Source organism: Gallinula chloropus (assembly GCF_964237585.1).
Source record: "Gallinula chloropus genome assembly, chromosome: 2".
NCBI lineage: Eukaryota > Metazoa > Chordata > Aves > Gruiformes > Rallidae > Gallinula > Gallinula chloropus.
In genome coordinates, this window is record NC_140086.1 from 114027230 (window position 1) to 114049853 (window position 22624).

The 22624-nt window shown below is 42.4% G+C and overlaps 1 protein-coding gene across 8 annotated transcripts in view; it reads right to left on the reverse strand.

Moving 5' to 3' along the window:
• Positions 1-22624, reverse strand: part of ARPP21 (cAMP regulated phosphoprotein 21) — a 202026-nt gene that overhangs the window by 141243 nt on the left and 38159 nt on the right. The window contains exon 1 of one of the 8 annotated variants that reach the window (XM_084260253.1): positions 219-229. The exons of the other annotated variants lie outside the window; for them this stretch is intronic. The gene's annotated coding sequence lies outside the window, so the exon portion shown is untranslated. Of the gene's footprint in view, positions 1-218; positions 230-22624 lie in introns of those variants that run through there. 8 annotated transcript variants of the gene reach the window in all.

The following is a 22624-nucleotide window of genomic DNA, read 5'->3' on the forward strand; positions in this document are numbered from 1 at the left end:
GCGGCCCCGCGGACCGCGCCGAGACCCGCGGCAAAGCCCTTTCACGCCGTACCTGGCTTTCGCCACCTCTACCCTGCCGCTCCGGGATCCCGTGCGAGGCTCCGGCTTCAGCACCGATACCATCCTGCCCCACTAGACTATATGAACGATATCCCTTTTTCACCCCCCCCCCCTTCTTTTTTTTTCCTCCCCCCTTTCCCTCCCTCTCTGGTAAATACCACATCTGAAGAGTCGGCATCCTGCAGTTGCTATAAATAATTGCACACCGCATGTAACACACGCAAGCCCCGGCTCCATGCACAGCTCCTATTTCCCCTCTCCCTTCACTTCACATGCTCAAGCTGCCCTGACCTCAAAAATTAAAAGATCACGGGAGGGAGGGGGGTTGGGGGGGGGGGGGGGAATGGGGGCGAATGACTCCAACGAAATGACAGAAGACACATGCTGGAAGGAGGGAAAAAAAAAAAAATCGCAACAACAAAGAACATCACGCCACACAAATGTCTACAGATTCTGCTTTGGCTTTTTTTTTTGGTCTTTGGTTTTGCTTTGGCTGCTTTTTCCTGGTTTGTTTTTGTTGTTTTTTTTTTTTTTTTACCTTGCCTGAAAACGGGATCTGCCCCCAGCGTCTTGGTGGCTCGGGTTATTTTTTTGTTTGTTTGGTATTTTTGGTTGGCTGGTTTGTTTATTTTGCTGCAGATAACGCTGCTGTTACAGTACAGTGCCTGTCTTCCTGAAAGACATTGTCTCTTCCTCCGCCTCCGCCTCCTCCGCAGGAGGAGATCCGCCGCGGCGCGGTGGTGGCCGGGCGCGGTGGCCGCGGCGGCGCCGCCCGACCCTCCGGCCGCCTCCCGCCGCGGGCCGGTTCGCCTCGCCTTGCCTCGCCTCTCCCCGCTCCGCTCGCGTCGCCCTGGTCCGCCGCCGGGCTGCCGTCGCCTGCCCTGCCTCTGGCGCTGCCTGTCCTCGCCCTGGGTCTCTCTCGGTGCCTGACTGGATCCCCGCTCGCTCCGCGCTCTCTCTCTCTCTGCCCGTCCTCTGTCCTTTATCTGCCGCGCTCCCCGGCTGTAACTGTCTATCTGAGAGTCTCTCCCTCTCCCTTTCTCTCTCTCTCTCTCCCCGCCCACGCAGCGTGGTGCGCCTCGGACCGGAGACAGCGGCGCGTTTCGTGTCGTTCCTCGCCGGCTCCGCGCTCGCTGCGCTCAGCGCCGCCGCTCCGGCTCGTGCTGACTCGGCCGCCTCACAGGAGCCGTTGGCTCCGCCGCCATTGCGCGCGCTCAACGCCCTCCCTCTCCCCCCTCCACCGCCCCCCTTACCCCACCCCACACAGACACACGCCGCCGGGGCGAGGAGCTGCCCGGTCTGAGTCTGTGTCTCTGTGTGTGGGGTAGGTATGGCCGGCTGAGTGGCTGTCTGCCCGTCCGTCCGTTCGTGTATGTGGTTTCCCGCACGCCGGCCCCCCTCAGTCACACTGCCTCTCACCCTCCCCCCCCCCCCCCCCCCCCCAAGTCCTCCCCGTCAGCCCATCCCCAGCCAGGAGCACAGACAAAGCCCCCGAGCGGCGCTAATAAGGAGAAAGCTCGTAAATTTCTGGTTCCTTGTTACTTGCTTCCACCCGATCCCCATCGCCCCCAACTTGCCCCCCCACCCCCGAAAAAACAGAGGGAAGAAAATAGGCCCTTGACTCCAGAGGACAGCTTTTAGGGAAGGTCTGGGGAGGGTAGTTTTAATTACTAGCATTTTGCTGGTGAAACGTAACAGCATCCACACTGATGAGCTGAACCGCTGAAAGGGGTAAAAAAAACAACCCCAAAACAGCAGAAGATTTTGGGTGGTAGCAGATGAGCAGCTTAAAATGGGGCACATGATCCCCTTCCCTCTCCCCTCCCCTTTCCCTCCCCAGCATGTCTCCATCGAGGATCTGGCTTGATGCTGTTTCTCCAGGAGTCTCGCTGCACACCATCAAGGCGGAGGGAACACAGACATTTCACCAGCACACGCTTTTCCAATACATAAAACCCCTGCTATCCGTTTAAAAACCAAGCCTCGTTTTACCCAGTTGAATACATCCAGGCATTGGTTCTGCACCCAGCCGAGAAAAGGGCATTTACCTCTTTGCTAGGTGGCTATTAATATGCAGTAAAATTATAGCCGTACAACGCCAAATGTAATTGCCATAGATCATTTAGAGCAGATCCAGCAATTCAGCTGCTGGAAATGCATGCTCTGTGAATAACCATGCATCTGGTACAATGCCCTCTACTACAATAACCTGAAAGGAGACAGAAGCGTCTGGTACTAGCTGCAATTAGTAATCCTATAGATGAAAAATAAACAGTCAATAAGTACAAAGCAGCAAGGTCCCACGAAGCACGCTGATCATTTCTGTCTGCGGCGATACAAATAGCCCAACTCCCACAGACAGACAATTCTTATTTAAAATAGAGAGTTAAAAATGCACTCCCTTCATTATGTACTTTCAGAAGGTCCTTGTTACAAAAGACAGTTTGCCACAATTAGTGAACATGGTAGAACTAGTGTACCAAACACAGACAAATAAACAGAGGGCTGGGGCAGTGGCGGGGGGGCACCGTTTGCTTGAGCAGGTATTATCCTGGCACCCCTGGAATTCCTCTTTCCCCTCAAAAGCAAACACCTGCTTTTACCAGGGACCGCTGGCTGGAATCGGCCTGGAAGAATACAGCGAGCAATGAACCACAACAGGGTGTGCATTAGCAGGCTCCCGGTGCACGCCTCAAGTGATCAGAAGCATTCAGCCAGGCACACCAAAACCTGTTCCACTAATGCGCCTCCTGATGCGGCTTACTCCAAGGAGGGTCACGTGGGGTTCCATCTACTTTTAATTTCATGACTTAACATACCCCCACAGTGTGTGCTACAAGTTGTATCTGAAAGCAAAAAGACTGACAGAAAGGCTATAAATGGCACTGCACTGAAGCGTGCTACAGCTGGCGATGGGGGAAGGACCCATTCTTTGCTTTTGAAGTGTTTCTTTCAGCTGTCTACACTGTGGACCAGAGTTCATTTTCCAAAATGGCTATCAAAACTATTTTGAACATGCACTGAAATGCCACGGACCTCACCTGACTGCTTGACATCATCCCTTCCCTCCCAAGCAGGATACACAGCTAAGGGAGAGAACTCCACCTGCATTGGGACATTAAAGGAGTACCCAGTCACGCCTTCACTAGGCAACTTGGAACTCATCGAAGTAGGAAAGGGCATGAGAGGAACAAATATTTCAAAACCTTACCCCAGTCACTAGACACAATCAACGAGTAGAACAGCCACGGGTCCACAGCTCGTCACCCACCCTTGGGATACTCCAGTGTCTTCAGAGTGGGAAGCGTCAAAGCTATATGTCAGATCTGTAAGTAGATAAAGATTCATCCAAGCTGTAGTCCTGACAGTTCACTCACTCCTGTGTGGTAGGATGTGCTTGGAGCAGATTACCAAATGCTAAAAGATGCCAGCTACCGCAAGAACAAAGGAAGTATTTGGGGGGAAATTCAAGTATCACCCCAGTATCGTGCAAGCTAGTATTTCAGCTCAGAATGGTAAGCAGCATCAAACACAGCATGTGCAAAGATGTGAAGTTGCCTCTCTTCATTGAGAAGTCACCTCGGACCTCGGCATCACATACGAATCTAACAGAATATGCATCCTACATCCCCCTCTTCAGGACTGTTCTTGGTGGAAAGAAAAATGGCAATCATTGCACAATCATCCAAGAAGTGGGGAACCGTGGCAGTGGTTCACTGCTGCCTGTGCTGCTTTGTAAACACACACAGGGCTAACTGTCCATTTAAGCCATGGAAGCCAGCAGAAGCAGTGTGTTTAAGCACAGGCAGAATTTGAGGGACTTTTCAGACCTCTGACACCTTTTCCCATGTGTTTTGTAGCCAGACTTCAGGGGTAAGCAGGAAAAAAAGAAAAATAAAAAGGCACAGGACTTACTTCTCTAAAGCTCTTTGTAATAACCCATTTTTAATTATCCTCCAACACAGGCTTTCTAGGACTGGCCTTGGGAAATCCCTTGCGCAACAGGACCACCCTTGCTGCAGTGAACCATACATCTGCTCTACACTTGCAAAATTACAATAGGCAACACTGAACGCTTCAGGTCCAGGTATTTTACCTTGGAAACCGATGTCAGATTTGGAAGTTTGTGATGTCGGACAAACATACTGAGCTTCATGCAGTTCTGCGATCACAAGAGACTCCTGTAGTAGAAGGCATGCAGGGTTGTAACACTTAGTACTTCAGTAAAAGCTTGCATGGCTGGTTGCACATTTCTGCTGCCTGTAGTCATTTTTCAGTGAAACAAAGCTAGCATATAAAGTGCTTTGGATTTAGGGAGTGATTCAGATTGAGGCACAGCGGTACGATAAGCAAACTGTTGATCTATTTTATCATAATCATCTGTAAAAGAGATTAGTCTCAGTTGCTTGGGGTTTTATTTTTAAACTTTTTTTCCATTTTTATGTCCTCTGTGTTACAAACAAATTAATCATACATAATTTGCAGATGGACTTAAAAATACAGCACTTCTATTTAGGATGGCACGTTACAATATGTAAATATATCCAAATAGTTCTACTTTCAAACACTTCTCAGGAAGAGATGGAAATATTTATTCCAGCTACAGTATCACAAATTAACTAAGCTCTTTGTGTACAGCTTGTGCTAGTAGCTCAGATTTGATAAAAAAAAATATGAAGCTTTATGCTATTCCCACTGAAGTCAGCGAGAATTTTGCAATGGACCTCATTAGGATTAAGATCAGGTACCTAAGTCTAAGAGTCTCTCTTTGGAGGAAGATCAATGAACAACCCTTTAAAAATATAATCTGTTGCTAGAGGGGCTGAGGAAGGTATTTTTTTCCCCACTAAAAGCAAAGCGTCATTTCTTTGTGTTTGACATTTCAAATCCCCTCTTAGTTTCTTTTAGAAATCCCAAAGTGTTTGATGTGCCATATCTGTGTATCTTGAAAAGGATATTCCAGTGTGGAGTTCCTCACCCCACCAAAAAAAAAAAAAAAAAAAAAGTCTGATTCCCCCACCCTCCTCCCCCAAGACCAGAAACTGCAGTTCCTGCTCAGCTCTGACTCTCAGAGGAAAATGAGCAGGAATTTGAACTCTGGCTTCAACAGTGTTGGTGCAAATGGTCTCTCTTGTTGTAGCCTTTTCCTCAATTTGTATTTATAGGCAAGACGACTGGGGGACTTCCAGGTTACAGCGTTGGAGGAACAGAAGGCTGTTTCGTGGGCTAAAGGGTGGTTGGCTGCTGATAAAGGATGTTCCGAGGTAAGCCAGAAGCCACGCAGGGCTCAGCCCAGCATCTTTCTTACTCAGTCACATCACAGACCTTCAGAGACCTCACAGGCTGAGAAATTCAGGCAGCGGGCAGCCCACAGTTGCTCTGGACAGAAGCACATCTCTGATGTAGGAACTTAGCATCACGGTGTGTTTTACAATATGTCTGTGCAGCGTGCACATTAGAGCAGAGAATGGTAAGAGAAAGAGCAGGAAGAAGAGGGAGTCAGCAAGAATGTTATGAGCTGTGGTGTTAAGATGGGCCAGGGAGAAAATGGTGAGAAAAAGAGGAGGAGGGAGAATCCCAGGCAGGGAGTGGAGTTGGTTATCTTGCAATCTGTGATTCATTGTGGGCAATGTGTGCTACCTACACATATTAGAGTAGGGAAGAAATCAAGCTGAGGAAATTCCAAAATCTTTCAATAAGATTTATGAGCTTTAATAATCCAGCGGCTCAGGGTCACCTAAGAGCCCAGGAACTGCTTGGTTCACAAGTATGAGTGGCTCTAAGGAGACATATGACAAACACAGCATCTGCAGGGGGGTACTTACAGTCCTCAGCATAGGAACCTTAAGAATCACAAACAACTTCACTAGCGCAAAACAGTTTCCCGTCAAGATCTCACCAAGAAAAGCCATAGCTTTCCTTCCAGAACACCTAAAGAGCAGAAAAGCTTTGATGACAATTTTCAGCTACCACAGCAAGATGTGGGTAGTACAAGCTTTCAAAAATATATGGTGCCTCTCTTACTGCTCAACCATTACTAGACCTACATCTGGCCTTAATGGACAAGGGAAGCTGGGGGACTAGGGAATTTTGTGGATGAGGAAGCAGATTTAGGAAATGACAAAGGGGAAAGAAAAGAAAAAAAAAAAAAGCAATCTCAAGAGGAATCCCCATCTACTTTCTAGAAGTCCTGCCACAGAAATACTAAAAATGACAGTAGACATTATTATGGAGTTGTAGGTTTGGTTTAACACTCAAAAGCAACACCAGTATATTTTAGAGAAGACCATCATCCCAGCTGTAAGTAGACAATCCTACCATCTGTGAGGTGTTCTAGTTCAGCAGTTTATCTCATGTAGTGAGGAGCCTGGCTCTTGGTAATGTTCAGCACATCTCTGTTCTGTGTTTGAGTCAGGGCACATAGATGCAACTCCATACGCTGTCTGTTAAATAAGTATTGCTGCTGCATACATCAGGTACCGTATGAAAACCTAGAGACTGAAGTTGGCAAATGATTTGGAGGTGAAGAAAATCAGCTCCTGTAACCCAGAGTACTCACCAACTACCTATTTCTACATCTGAAATTCCCTTGAACATGTTGCCCTCTTAACTTTTGCTTCTAGAAACATCCAGTCTTTTCTGAAATGCATGTTTTGAATGTAACAGCTTAAGAGAAGGCACACAGTGACATCAGGACAGATCTACCTTGCAGGTATTTTTCACAAATAACTTGATACCACACTAGTATGTTGATTCTCTTTAACCAGATAATATTTTTCTGGTTTTTTTCTTTTTGAGAATAAGGTTTATCTTCTGTCAGAATCTCTAGAAAGGACCCTGGCAACAGCATCTGTGTGAGCTGGATGTGTTGCTTTCCTGCAGCACACCCTACACCCCACTGCAGCATGCTCCGAGGCTCACACTGGCCAGGAAGCCACAACACTGACCTCCAATAAACAGAACACAGACATATATTAACCCTGGGAGTTCAAGCATTCTTGCCACCCACAATACTTAAGTGTTGACTTGTGTTTGAACTATAAAATAGAGGAAGCAAACTGGAGTCCTCCTGGGCAGAGTGGCACTGGCCTTGACTTCTGTATAGCCACTCCTGCCTCAGACGTCCTGAGGATGCCACTGCAAGGCTGCGTTGGTAACTCAGTACCATAAATACAAAGTGATGGAGTTCAGTACATCACTTTCAAGAGGCTCAGAAAGTATTGCTCTTTTAGCATCCCCAACCTGAAGTCTACTTGTGGAAGCAGCTTGGGCTTTATCTTTGCTAAGGTCACTCCCACTCAAGTTAATAGAGACGCTGTCTGAGTCTAAACAGGGTGAAAACAGTATAATAACTTCAAGATGTGGTCGCTAGTATTTTGGATAGTCTTAAACACTGTTATACCAGAAATAATTAGAAGAGAAGTCTACAAAAAAGTATGTCTTACCTAAACAGGGATGAACCTGCCAGATCACAGACTAATTCTCAAAATCTAATCTGTACAGAAATTGATACAGAGGTTGGAATTGCACTAAAGGTTAAAAAAAAGAAAGGCTTGTTCTTATTCTGTAAAATCGTGGCCATCTGTGCTTACACTCCCAAGCCTCAGGTTTATTAGCCTGTTCAGTTAGAGAAGCAGCAAATAGCAGACATTGGTCACGAACGCTGCTCAAGAGGAGATGAGGAGACTCTCTACAATAGAGGGTGCTAAGAGCATGACATCACTCGCTGGCAGATCAGTTCCCCTCACAATCCTTGTGAAATTAAATAGTTGTCCCCTTTAAGGCCACACCGTGTTTATGTGCAAAACAGTGTGCAGATGTGCAGTGTGCAGATGTGCCAAAGCACAGGAGCAACCCAGAAAAAAATAAATACCCCAAAAAACCAAACCCCCCAACCTGTGCTAAGTGATGATTTCCAAAATCAGCCCCCTACAAACTACTGGAGGCAATATATCTGACAGCCTCTTTTTGCAGCTTATATGTCACCACGTTAGCTTTGTTTATGCTCAGTGACAGTGATCGGAAAAGGCACAGTCATAACCATAATTTAGTATAATCACCGTGACTCTACTTTAGGCTGTCCTACCCAAAAACCCCAACAGTAGTGGCAGCCCTACAGTAAATAAGCAGAGAATAAATACTGTTACGTGTCATTTGAAAGTGCTCTCAAGTTCTGTCAGTGGTGATAAAAGTAGCAAAAATCTGGCCTTTGTCATGTAATCGGGGAGCCTTGGAGGTTTTTCCAAGAGCTCCAAGTTAAAATCCTACTGAGGTGGTAATTTGATAAGGCGTGGGGATTGTGGCATTGTGCTGGCCTGATGGGCTCTCTATTCCCCTCTCTGACTGCTGTTACCACTTTAGCAGGTGTCCCGTGCTGGTGAGCAGAGCATGCTGCTTCCTACACACCCTCACCTCTCCGGCTTCACTCACTCGGGACCACTGCTCATTTCCTAAAACGCTGAGCAGCATATGAGTTTGATTAGCATCAGTTTAGCGATTTGCAGTGATTCTCTTGAACGCTTTGGAACCAACTTTAGCGTTGGCTGGTGGGCTGCAGAAGAGAGACAGTAAAGAATGAATGATTGCTTATGTAATAAAAAGTAGGTCCATTCAACACTGAGTGAAGGGGATAGTATGAAATGCCATGATGCTGTACTTCCCGGACTGAACACAGATACTTAAGCTTCCAGCACTTTGAAGTCTTGGAGCTTTCAGGTTGCAGAGTCTTAAGCATAGTTATTTCTCAGTCACTGCCCTTAAAATAATACAGTTCCCCCAAATTTTCTCCAGCTGCCTTCTTTTTGTTTCACCGTGCCTTATCCACTAGACATATTTAAATCTTCCTTTGTTTGGAATCTACATTTTTTCACGCCCTAAAATTATAGCCTTTGCAACATGCAATACTGTAGAAAGTCCCTTCATTGAAAGAGCAGAACATGGTACAATTTTAGCATCATATAATTTCCCGCATAATTGTTAAATCATTTTCTTCCTTTTCTCCCTCCCCCTCTTTTTTTTAAGGAAAGCAGGATTCAAAGTGCATATCCAGAGAGAGACAGACAGAAAACTTAACGGCCTCATAATACCGTGCTACACCACGCCTCACCTTTATTGCAGCAACGATCCTGCAGCAGTGACTAGACTTTCCCTACCTCTTGCTTCGGTCACTCGGCATTGGACTCCGTACTCTGCAAGGCAGTATTGGTTCACAAATGCAAACCTCCTCGTGTGTTTGTGACATTGTATTCCCAAATTTCACATCATAAAAATATTAAAATAAAACTGTTCATAACATTTTCCTGTGCACCATCTGGGCCTTGCAAGAAAGCTGACATTATCTGTCAAACTAAAGATAACCACATTTTCTCTCTTTTGTATCGTTAATGTTTGTCATCGCAAATTTCACTTTAATGCTCCAATTACATTATGACATTCTTACAAACTGAATGGCACTAATGACTTTCATTATTATTTACACACTTCCTTAATTATAAGGCTCTCCCTCTCATTCACAACATGTTCTCCCTCATAACACTCACTCTGATATAAAGCTAATGAATTTTAAACTTTCTATTACATAAAAGCTCATGATTAATTACCCAGCTTCCCAGTCTCTTTATGATACACAATACAGGGCGCTCCTGCAGTGATGCAGCAAGGGGGGAGAAGCATGGAACTTTCATTCCCTCTTCAGCAAAAGCAAATAGAGAGATAAATAGAGTATCTTTCTCTTTAAAGCGGCATATGCAAATTTAATTGAAAACAAATATACATCAAACCATTCCTCAGGAGAAATCTAAATCTCTCTATATTAGCAGCATGTAGTAAACAGGATAATAATGCCTATTATTATCATCTTTAATTTTTCATGACAACAATTTTTTAATCTAGTTCAAGCAAATGAGACGGTACAAGTAAAAACACATGGCTTTTACATAAGACATCCTAGTGTTGCATGCTGTAACGCCAAGATCAACTGTTTATCTGGATTTAATTACTCAAAATACCGGACTCCTCCACTGATACAAAAGCCAAGACAAAAAAGTCCAAGGTTGCACTGCACCAGATGAAGGGCAGTCATGAGAAATATAAATTACTGCACTTCAGACTGACAAAGGTAATACAATAAACTAGAGCCTAGAAGACTTTGAAAGTCACTGTGGGGGCACCGAACATCCTAGCAGTGCAACTCAAAGCTCAGTATTTAAGCACCGATAGAGGCTGCAATCTGAGCAAGCGATGCCCCTGCTGCCGACAGAAATCCGATTCTTGCAGCCAAATGTAAATTTACTGACAGCCATGGGGAAAAAAATTGGGTTAATTACAAAGTATGGCTACTCCTACCCCGTTTGCTGGCTAGTAACCTTGAGACTATGGGGAACCTGTCTGTGCATATTAAAAATGTATTTCCTGCCATTCCAAGAGAAGCTCTCTTTTCTGCCTCTCCCCTGTTGGTAAAGCAGAAGCCCACATCTATGCAAATATATACATAATCCAAATAGGGATACAGTCCCAAATGGGACAAGAGCACATCCTGTCAAGGCTGAATGACTGGATAGCCAGCTATCAGTGACATATTCACTTAAACAAAGCGTGAGACACACAGAAAGATGGAGATTCATTTGTCAGAGCCATTTACTTATGTGTTGCCTTTATGTTAACTCGTCTTGCTGATCTGCTGGTGGAACAGATAAGAAAATTGGCTTTGTTGTGAGAAAAACCTCTGCTGTTCCAAATTCGGGATTTTTTTTTCTTTTTTTAATACCATATGCTTTAAATTTCTAACCAGTTTCCAGTGTCAAAGAACATCCCAAAGGCATATTAAAATAGTAATTCCCTGGAAGTTCAGTAGAACGCAATGATGCAGTGTAGGTCCAGCCCTGCAAAAATCCTGAGGCAATAACCATACTTTGGTCTGCTTGTAAACACCTCTTGATGGGTTTGGCAACTATATGGTCCTACACAGCAAACAACTTGGAAAAAAAAGTATTTCTTGGGGCCCAATCCAAGGCCCACAGATTAAACTATACAATCATCCTACTATCTTCAGTTAAGGTCCGATGCCAAAGTGCTTGCTTATCAGCATTTCAGTTATGTGAATCATGAAGTTTTCTAACAACACAGAGTATTCTGTAGTTTAAAAAAAAACCCAAACAAAATACAAAAAAACCCCAAAAAAACAAACTTGAAGGAATTGAAAATTGTTCCTTCCATTCTCTTTAATGCTGTTTTGCATGATGCATATCTTGCAAGTTATAAGGAGTACATTATGGAGGAATAAAACCCCTATAAACCATTACTATTATTGCTTTAAATCTGTAACTAGAAGCTAGGCTTTAGAGAGCAGTCAGGCTCCCAAGTCAGGCTCAGTAGGTCTCAGAATAACATTACTTTTCTGGTTCTAATAAAATTCCTTTGCTCGGCATTCACGAAAACTGGGCAACTTTGGTGCTATTCCAGCTTTAATTAACACGTGATTAAAGGATTCACCATTTGCCTTTACATAGTGCTACATGTAAATAGATAGAGTACTCCTGAAATCTGTTTTTTCCAAGATTCATCTGCTTTCTGTGGCTATTGAGGTTGTTCATCTTTTGTTGCTGACTCTGGGGTCAAGAGCACTGGACATCTATAGGATATGTAAATTCACATTCAAAGCCTCCTGACATTTTGGGCAGAGAGTGTCAGGTTTTCACAAGGAGCCAGATTATACTCCTCAATCACATTTATGTGCCCATCAAGAAATTTCAGAACAATCCTGTTTGAGAGTTGGTTGAATATATGCTCACAAAAAGTCCTTTGAATGGCACAAGAGATGTCCTATATGCTCTTTAAAGACTGGACTGTGACCCTAGCCTCTGTTTTATTTGTTGGTGGTTTATGTTGCAGATAACCTTCCTTAAAACACAGCAAGTAATGAACTACAGTAGCCGTTAATTTTGATGATTCTTTCCATGTAAAATAGTTTCTGTGTTTAGACACATTCATCTGGGAAGCCCATGCTTTTCCCAGCGTTATCCAGGAACATAAAGAAAACAGCATAGTCCTTGGACTTCCTCATGTATTTGACTATTAGTAACAGCACTTACACAAAAGAAATGAGACGTCACAGAGCAAGGCAGAAACACAATAAAACAGTCAAGCTAATCTTTATACAATGATATTCAAACAACTGGAGAAGGTTGATGATAATGTCAGAACAGGTAAAATTAGTCACAGGTTAGTAAGTGGCATGAGTGTTTGCAGTTACAGTTTTATGGCCCATTTCTCACACAGCCCAAACATGTGATAAGTTTACAGCCCACAGGATCATCTGATTAATATGACAAGTAAAAGATAAATGTATTTTAGTGACATTTGGCATTATCCTTATGCTATGTAGCTTTCAAGAACATTTTGTTTATTGCAATATTTATGTTATGAAATTCTAGTTAAGATAATTAAATGTGTTGGTATTGCCACATTCCCCCCAAAAGGAGTTAGGCACAGGCCCTCTGAGATTCCTCTGTAGCTCTATTACCTGGCCCTGTGAACCACTGCTTATATGAGCACGCGAGGCATGAAGCTGTCTCTCTGCCTTGCCTTTTCTGTCAGTGTTGGGAGAGCTTCACGGCTCACATAAGTAATTGACAGAGAGGGGAAACGCTTTGTAAGCATGGGGATAGGGCAGAGAGAAAGGAGAGATGCCACTCTGAAAAGTAATTAGTGGCGATGGGGAGTAATCTGCTGAAGCTTGTTCGTACAATTGATTTTGTTGTTGCACACTATATGAGCTCTCCATAGCCTAAGAAAGATGAGCTGTGCATCACCTGAGAAAGCTCCATGTGAAGCAACATCATTAAGCAGGAGCCAGGTCTTGCCTTCAAATATCAGGGTTCTGATCCTGGTTCTACCTTTTATTTAACAGATATATTTGAGCAGTTCAATCCATCTCCCAGTGCCTTTGTTTATTCTTCACACCTGTTTCTTCTGAGTTTTCTTGTGGCTTTTGTAATTCTCAGGAAAGGACTATCCATCAATATGAGTTTACGTAATGGCAGCCTGTAAAAATGTAACATCCTACATCCCAGTCTAAAAACAGTCTCATTGAAGATGATGGGAATTTTACATTGATCTCAGCAGCAATCTCGTTTGCCAATAATATCATCTGTATGTATTCTTTTGAAATGTTTGGTATTGATTAACACGGTTTTTAAAAGCACAAACAATAAATTATTCATTTTGATTTATAAAGTAGTGTAGTGTTTATCACAGGCAAAATATTTTCATACAAATCAGAATACTTAGAAAATAAGCCAAAAAATCCCCAAACAGAACAGTTTTTCCTTGTATTGTAACTCTAATCACTTTCCTGGGAACAGAAACAAAACTGGGAACCTTTTTCCTGAAACGCATGAGGAAAGAGATGAGCCTTACAGACCAAGAAAGCCAGCAAACCCCATAGAAGATAGTGCCTTCACAGAAAGTATCTTGTATCTCCCTCTCATTAAAGGCACAACTACCTCTGACTGTTTATAATACAACTACACTGGACGAATGGTACTAAATCTGCAGGAGTAAAATTACAAGGCTCACCATTTTTTGATAGAACTGTGCATCACTTGATGACCTACACAAATTTGATTCAGAATGAATCATGATAGACCCAGACACTTGGAAATACTGAAAGTAAGGTCCTTAAGTCATCATACTCTGCTATGAAGAAAAGCACACATTAGGGAGATGAATTTTGAAAACAAATAGATGCTGCAGTAAAATCTATGCTGTACAATGATTTTGTCTTGTGTCTGTCATTCTCACCATTTATAGAATATTGGCATTTTCAGTGTCCTGCCTTTGTCTTTCAAAGGAGCTGGCAGCTTTTTGGATTGACTGCGGAGATGGTGCAGGCACCCAGCCTTGCATACCTGAGCATTGCAGCAAAAAGCAGTGTGCTTATTTCCAAAACAGCAGCTGGGGACCGAGCACCACCACCAGTAAAAGCATCACAACCCCCTAAACAGCAGAGCTCTTTCATTTTAAGTGCAGTGCCCAGTGATTGTTTTTTTTTTTTTCCATGGGTGAGCATTTCTCCAGTGTCCCTATGGACCTTCTGTCAGCTTCTGCAGGCTCTCGGTTGTTTTGCTCCTCAGCAAACACGCCAAGAGCTGGTAAAACCACATGGATCCACATGTCCACATGAGGAAATGGGCGGAATCAAAACCAGGCAGTGTTTCGATGCCTGTCTTCTCCACGACTTTTATTCAGCACCTGCGAGGAAGGTGGCTGGCAGATGCCTAATGTCTCAAGCAAGATGTTGTGCTAAGAGCACAAGAAAAAAATATTTTCCAGTGATGTTGGACTTCGCTCAGAAAGCACGAGGCTAGCACACCTCGTTGGCCCTAAAGATTGGTGAGTTACGCTGTCTGCCTCCTTTCCATTACCTCCATCACCCTTTACCTCTAAAAAATAAGCTCGTTTACAATTTCTTTGTTTTTCTGTTCCTCTGTGTTCCTATCCTGCGTCCCATGCACTCTCTCCTTTTCTCTCTCTCCATATTCATGCTGGAGGGTATATCATGATGAGGTTCTCTAATCAATCGTCTGACTCATTGCCTTATGGCAGAATATTGCCATGGCTAATGACTAATACAACTGCAGGATTTCCAAATGTCATCTTATAAGATCTTACAGACTGCCTATTAACCATTTTTTAGCCTTGCTAGGATTAGCTGGGTAGCAAGATGAAACGGTATGATTTAGCACAGTAAACTCATTTCTTAGCAGCTCATTTCTATTTTTAGGTATAGCCTAAATAAAACCATATAGGACAGAGCACTTCCAAGCCGAGGAGTGCTCCATTTATCAACAGCTTTTCCTGTGATACTCACAGTGTTCATTTGCACAGCAAATGACAAAAAGTAGTGGTTGAAACTTTCTAATTCCTGAAAGGTGGGAATTGATATTTACACTCATATTATGATGCACTATAAAAGAAGAAATGTGTGAAACTGCCAAGACAAACAAATACTGTCAGATGCATTTTGTTTGTTGGCTTTTATTTACGCATATGAAACACTTTTTCTTCCATGTTACAGTTTTGTGATGAGCAAAGGAGTAACATGGCAGATTTGCTCTCTGCAGCTCCTGTGTCCCTGCAACTGAAGCTAGTATTTGCCCTTTCAGTTACATGCAGTTATTTTGTGATAGCAACTAAGTTCTATTTTACATTGATGTGAAAGCAACATACTTGCTTTGAATACTAAGAATTTTTCATGCTGATAAGGAATTATCACCAACAGCAGTAAGAGTCATCACAACAAGAACTGTAAATGATTTTAAAGTCTGACAATATACAGAGGATACTTCGCTGCAATCCTAATGATGCCTAAACACATCCAGTATTATTTACAGACACATCCATTAGTTCTATTTCTCTTCGTTTGCCATGCTCATGTATCCTCTTTTCAGTGGTCTGCAGGGACAGGACAAGGGGAAGTGGCTTCAAGTTGGAGCACAGGAAGTTCTGCACCAACATGTGGAAGAACTTTCACAGTGAGGGTGACAGAGCCCTGGCACAGGCTGCCCAGGAGTCTCCTGCTCTGGAGATATTCAAGACCCATCTGGACACCTACTAGTGCGATATGTCCCAAGGAACCTGCTTTGTCAGGGGGTTGGACCCGACGATCTCTTGAGGTGTCTTCAAACCCCTATGATTCTGTGAATCTACCATGGAACTGCAGACATTCAGACCCTCCTGCCTTTTTCATATTCCTGTGCTGGCATGAACAAAGAACTCGTGAATCACAGAATTTTGATATTTCCTCTGACTATTCCTGAAAGAACAATAATAATCATCCAGCTCTCTTGCATAAAACTGATTTTAGCATTCACAAATTTCCCAGATATCCCTTTATAGATACTTACTGATGCCTTCTTGATCAATTCATCTGGTCACCTTGCCCGACAATAAAATGACATCAATGTGAAACAAGCTTCCTCAGAGATATTATAAGGGTAAAGTGCCAGGGTATGGTTTTTTCCCTTGGGTTTTTCTTACTGCTGATGGTCAGTGAATTAACAAGAAGCATTATCTTGGGTATAAAAGAACAGAGCCCATAGCTAGAGAAGGAGATGCAGCATCAAATTAGGAAGCATACTGTAAAGATTACTGTGTTAGAAAACTAATGAATAATGTCACAAGACCTTAAACTAGCTAATTTCATTGAGACAGCTTGTTAGATCATCAGATTCCTTAGCTGAGAAACCTGCTTCCATTACCGCTGTGTTTGTGGTGTCAAACCCAATTAGTGTTTCTCCAGATGAATTTTCATTCATTAGAGTTGGAAAGCCAGCTAGAGAAAAAAAAAGTAAATGCAATGCAACTCTTTTTTCCCCCATTTCACCAGCAGAGTTTTCTCTGTACTTAGGTATCATAAATGCAAAAACCACACACCAAGATCATTTCTAGTGACTGTCACTGCCCTGCAAGCTTTAGTTTCTTCTCTAACACCCAGCTTCTAGCACAGAAGCAGTAAGGAGCTCCACCACACTAACCTGAAACATCTAACACAGCAGGAAAATTTCTACCTCACCACTCAATCAGTGCAAATTTGATGTCAGCCCTCACCTCAGCCAAAGCAGGGTATATCCTTCACTCTGCCAGCATTTCTAGTTCATCCTGTGTATGCAGGTTGAGGGTTTTTTTCTCCCCTGGAGATGCAAAGGTAATCACCACTGACTCCATCCCATAGTTCCCCCCTCAGCACACTTGCATCAGGTTACTTTATCTTACAATACAGGAAGAGTCGCTTTACTACCAGTATTTCCTCTAAAGCCAGCATCTGGTAGTAGAAAGCAGAATTTTGGCAGCTGGGGCGAAATCAAAGCCCTGCTGAATCCATGCCATTGATTTCACCTGAGCCTATTTTATATACCACCCATCTTTACAGGAGTATTATACAACTTTGGCTAAGTTTTTAAAATTGCTTCTTTCCTGTTATGCAATGAAAAACTTTTGTCTTAACCTCATGCAGTGCACCTCATAAACTGCCACAGAAAACTGCTGAAATATTAAGGCTATTAGGTTGTCTCAGTTTTTTAAGAGTAAACACTGAAGTGATTTTTTTTTTTTTTTAAACTCTAATGCAAAACTTTCCGGGTTTTGAGTTTGTAGTGACATTTTTAATGTTCCTGAAGCATTATGAGGGGAACCTGTGAATTTTAAGCAGTGGCAATCAATAAGGTTTGATAAATATTATATTAAAACTTCAATCTCAAGCCCATGATCCTGACAAAACTGTCACTTAGTACGTACTCAGTCATCATAATTTTTATCATTTTTCCTATTCTGTGAGAACAGTGCTGATCTTGTTTTGGCTGTCGACCATCCAAGCATACTATTAAAGTCCTCATTTAATAAGATAAGCAGTTTCTAATGGCATTTAAAACTTGAGGTGCAATGCGGTCGACATCAAAGACTGGCATAAATCTCTTGCACTAAAATTCATGTTTGTCATCAGAAGGGGGGGAAAGGGATGGTTTGTTTTTAAAGCACCTGTAGCTCATGATAGCAAAGGTTCTATATTCAGGAACATGCTTTAAATTAACTTTGGGTACTGCTAAAGATGCCTACTGCCTCCAGCTGAACTGAAATTAGGTTGATTTCTTCCTTTTTTATTTTTTTTTAACAGCCAGATAATCTGAATGTTCGGGTTTGCATCTGTTATACAATTGCTTCTTTATTCTGAGTCATTTGGTAACCTCTAAAAATAGTTCACTCTTCTTGAATTAGCAGCACAGTGTTATAGATCATGTAGACAGAAGAGCCTATCTCCTTGCTTCTGCATAGCCAATATGCTACAGGGCTCCAATATCAGAAGAGTCATTGCAGTGTATCTTAACTCTAACAGATGTTACTGCTGGCCTCTCCGAGAGCCGGAAGGAAAAATAGAAGAAAGAAAAGCAATGGGTTACAGGCCAAAACAATTGCTCAGTTCCAACAGTAAAATGGCAGAAATGTTTATAGCAGCTTACTTTGGAGACGTAATAACTAGTTGGGGTTTCTTTCAGGTCAGTCCTCAACTGCTTTTGTTGCACGTGAATTAGAAGGTGATATTATTTTTGCAATAGAAGAACTACCAGTTTTGCAAACAAACCTCAGTTTCTGATGGAATCAGAAAACTCCCAAGCTCTGCCTCTCCCAGTGATGTCCTGCACATAGGAGTCCCAGGAACAGAGGAATGCATTCTTTTGTCGATCTGGGGTACCACTAAACCATTACTCGATACTCAGCAATAGATGTTCTTCTAGGATTATTCCCTCAGGTAAATTAGATTCTCCTTTGTTTTGCTGTTTAGCTATGTGATACGTCTCGTGAGACTTGTTTTCCAGTAAAAACATTTGAAATAGCATCAGCAAGCTGGTGAGACGAGAAACAGCAGCTGGAAAAATTACAAAAGTCCAACTGAAAGTATGTTTTCAAATATAATTTCATCAAAGGCAGACAAGATCAGTCATGAAGTTCAGATGAATGACAAGTCACTGTTAACAAGCCAAGCTTTGCTGAAAAAACAAAGCAATTTGAGAACAAAGAAGAACAATGTGCTGGAATGTCGTGCATACAATATAAACACAGTCCATGCGATTATTGCACCAAAGGAAAAAAAAAATTGTGTTTTTTGTTGTTGCAGCTTGTGGGAAATCCGAGCATTTTACTTGTAATTCTGCAGAAAAAGAAACATTTAGCTATGTCTCACCTTCTAATTTTTCATATTCTAAGAGGCTCCTAATATTCTTGGGATATAATGCAGACTGTACATTTTCATTGAGAAGACGAAGGGGTTCATTTTCCCCACACAGCTCAAGCCTTCCAGAAAGTGTTTTGTTATTATTTGATATCAGTTGCCGTAAGAAAGTTTTCCCCCCATCTGTTCATTTTTGCAAAGGGCCTGCTATGAACTTTCATCTCCTTTTTTTTTTCTTTTCCCCCTCTGTATTGTTCTGTCCAAAAGGACTGTGAAATAGAAGGAAACATACTCTGTTTCTACCACTAAAACCAGGTGAGCTTTCCCTGCTGGGCTGGAAGAAAGGATAGCTTTCTCCAGGAGTAAATCATTTCCCTCCAGGACAAAACCCAGTGATGGGTTCCCTTTACAGGATCTGTGTCTGAGCCTGTGCCTGCTCCAGACAGAGAACATGAACCTACACTGCACCAAATTTGAGTGGTGAAAAGCTCCAAAGCTATCTCAGCTATTCTCATCCTCCACATAACTCATCATACCATCATGCCACACTGTGCACACGCAGCATCGAGTCATAAAATCACCTCTCTGGTTATCTGTGATTTTACCTTCTTGTTATTTTATTCATTTTAGGTGATTTATTCTACCTCAAAAAAAGGCATGTCTCTGCCAAAGAGGTGCCAGAGGAAGCCTGTGAAGATTCAAACTAGATTCTGTGTATTATGTAGATGCAATCAGTCACACTCCTGGCATCTACCAACTCAAGAGGATTAAAGGATTTCATAAGTGAAGTAAGTGATACTGGTCGTCTTGTCCAGCCTCTTCTATGGCCAGCAAATAACCTCAGTCCCTATACCATGCTATATTCTGGTTTCAGGAACAATTTCAACTGAGAAATTTCTTCTGGCTCTAGGTAAAAAACTAGAAAAATAAGGTGTCTATGACGGCCTACTTGGTGGGGGGTGGGGAGGGAGGTGCAGGAAAGGGGAACAATTTTTTTTTTTGGTTTAGTGCATTTATATTTCCTGTAAAGAAAGTGGCATTTGTGAGATGTGCATGCATGCATACACACACATAGAAATTACCATAGTGGATCTGATCCTACCAGAATCCTACTTCCGATCCTGAAGGGAACTAAAAGAAACATTTAAATAACTCTTCCCAAGCTCTTTTGTAGCATTAAACTTGAGGTATTTTTCTTTATCTGTGTACATGGCCAAGACGCAAGTGTATGAATTTTGCTAACATGAACTTTGATGTTGTCCTGGTTTCAGCTGAGATTGAGTTAATTTTTCTTTGTTGTAAGCCAGCATGGGGCTGTGTTTTGGATTTGTGCTGGAAACAGTGTTGATAATACAGAGATTTTTTTTGTTATATAGGGGTGTTTTTGTTATCACTGAGCAGTGCTTACACAGAGCCAAGACCTTTTCTGCTTCTCACACCACCCCACCAGTGAGGAGTTGGGGGGGACACAACCAGGACAGCTGACTCCAGAACATAAGGGGCTGGGGGAGGAGGAAGGAAGGGGGTGGTGGCATTCAGGGTGATGATGTTTGTCTTCTTAAGTCACCATTACTCATGGAGTCCTGCTGTCCTGGGGACAACTGCCTGCCCATGGGAAGTGGGGAATGAATTCCTCATTTTGCTTTGCTTGCACACACAACTTTTGCTTCACTTATTGAACCATCTTTATTTCATTTTCTCAGTATTACTGTTCCAGTTCTCTCCCCCATCCTGCCACGCAGCTTAGCTGCTGGCAGGGGTAAAGCCACGACAGATGTCATGGTGAAGAGTATGTCTTTTGTAATGTTGAATATCCCCATTTATAAATTCCACCCGCACTGCAAAAAAGAGTCTCCTCATCTACCTGTTTATGACCATTCACTGCTCTATGTACTTTTATGCCACCTCCGAGTTCTCTTATTCCTAAAGTAATCATGTGTTTCACTTCACATGAGGACTTTCCTATGCCTTTATTCATTGTCGTCATTCTTTTCTGAAAAACCCTCTAACCCCACAGAATCCTCTCTAATGCCGAGACCTGTTCCATACAGGTTACTGCAGGTGAAAATGTATTTATGAGCCATGTAACAGCATGTCAACATTTATCTTTACCATTCCAAATCACATTCCTAACAACTGCTAATTCATCACATTCCTAATTAATGCAAAAATCCTGTAAGAGCTGGCTAGTAAACACGAGGCAATTTTTTCAAGATTGCCAAGATTTCAACATTCCACTTCAAGAATCTCAAATATTTCAAGGAAGAAACATGAGAGAAAGCTGCACAAACCAGACACAAAAGCTTGAATGTTCTCCTGAGGGTCTTCGTGGTCTCCCAGTGACCATAAAGCCACCAGTGGCTCTGCTGTAGAGGATCATTGCCTGAGTGAAGCAAAGCCACCCAACTTAGTCTCTTTCTCTCTCTCTTCTCTGATAAAGACTAACAGATCACTGAGATGCAATTTTCTTTTTATGAACAGTTCTTTAGATCTTTTCGCAGACCTCCTACTATTTTATTATGTTGTATATGTTGCAATTTCAGCCCAAATTTTTGGAACAAATCTTTTCTTTGTCTCGCGTATAATGTATATAATATATACATTAGTATTGAATATAGGGAAGTTGATAATGCAGCAAGATTTGAACTTAACCTTCATACAAAACACAGTTTTAAACAAAATAGTCAAAATGGCCTTTTCTTAAAACAGTTGGGTTTGGGTAATGAGAAACCAGTGACATTCTTAACATAAAGCCAGTGCCCTTTGATATAATCTGGCTGTGTGCTAAGTGTTCACTCTGTGACTTTTTCAACATTAAAGTTTTCTGTGTTTTTCAATTTTTATTTTTTTAATTTTCATTCCGTGAGGCAAAAGATGAAAGGAAAATGAACTCACAGCAAAGACTGAGCTCTAGTGAAGCAGTTGATTGTCTCCGGAGAGAGTTACAGAGAAAACTGTTAGCTTTCAGTTGTTTCATAAAAACTAATTATTGCTAAATGACATTTTAAAATCTTGTGTGTATAATCATAGCGTTTGTATTAGGTAACCTTCATTTAAGGCTGGAGGAACATGTGAAACAGCTTAGGAAAAAAAATCCTGGCATGAATCTATACTTACTTACTATATTATTTTTGTGACTTACTGAAACACAGACTTCACCAAAGGCAGTTAGTAATATGGTAGCAACTCAGTGGAGTGTTTATGGATGTGCCTGATGTTCAGAGATCCAAAATGTAACTATTCAACCAACTTAGTGATGTTTTAGATAAAAAAATGCATCTTTGTTTACTTTCTGACTTCCAAACCTTCTGGCAGAAGAGCGCATTTGAAGGCTGGTGTAGACATACGGATGTGAGTACATACCCACAAACACATGCGCAAAGACAAGGTAGAAACTCCCCCTCCTTTTTCTTGCTTAATCACGCCATCCCAGTCATCATGCAAATGTTTGGCACCACAGCACAGCTTATCTTTTCCATCCAGAAAGGAGCCCAGTTTCTGTGTATCCCTGAACACAGAACCAGGCTTGCTATTCATGGCTGGCGGTTCTAACACACGGCTGTGCGGTGCCGTCTCCGAGACAGGAAACACGCTGTGCTTAGCGGTGCTAACAGCCTGGCAGCAGTCCTTCCAAACCCTCAGCAAATCTTTGCTAACGCTATCAGCTGGAGATCTTGCCATACATGTCACAAAAATCTGGTCTCCTATCTCTCACTTTAAAAGTCTTATTCCATCTTTCAATAGAAGGCAAGCTCCGGGCTTATGTAGAGTAGCAAATGTTGATGTATCAGGCACAGAAAGGGTTTTAGCAGCTTGAGTCACGCTGTTGGAATGTATCTC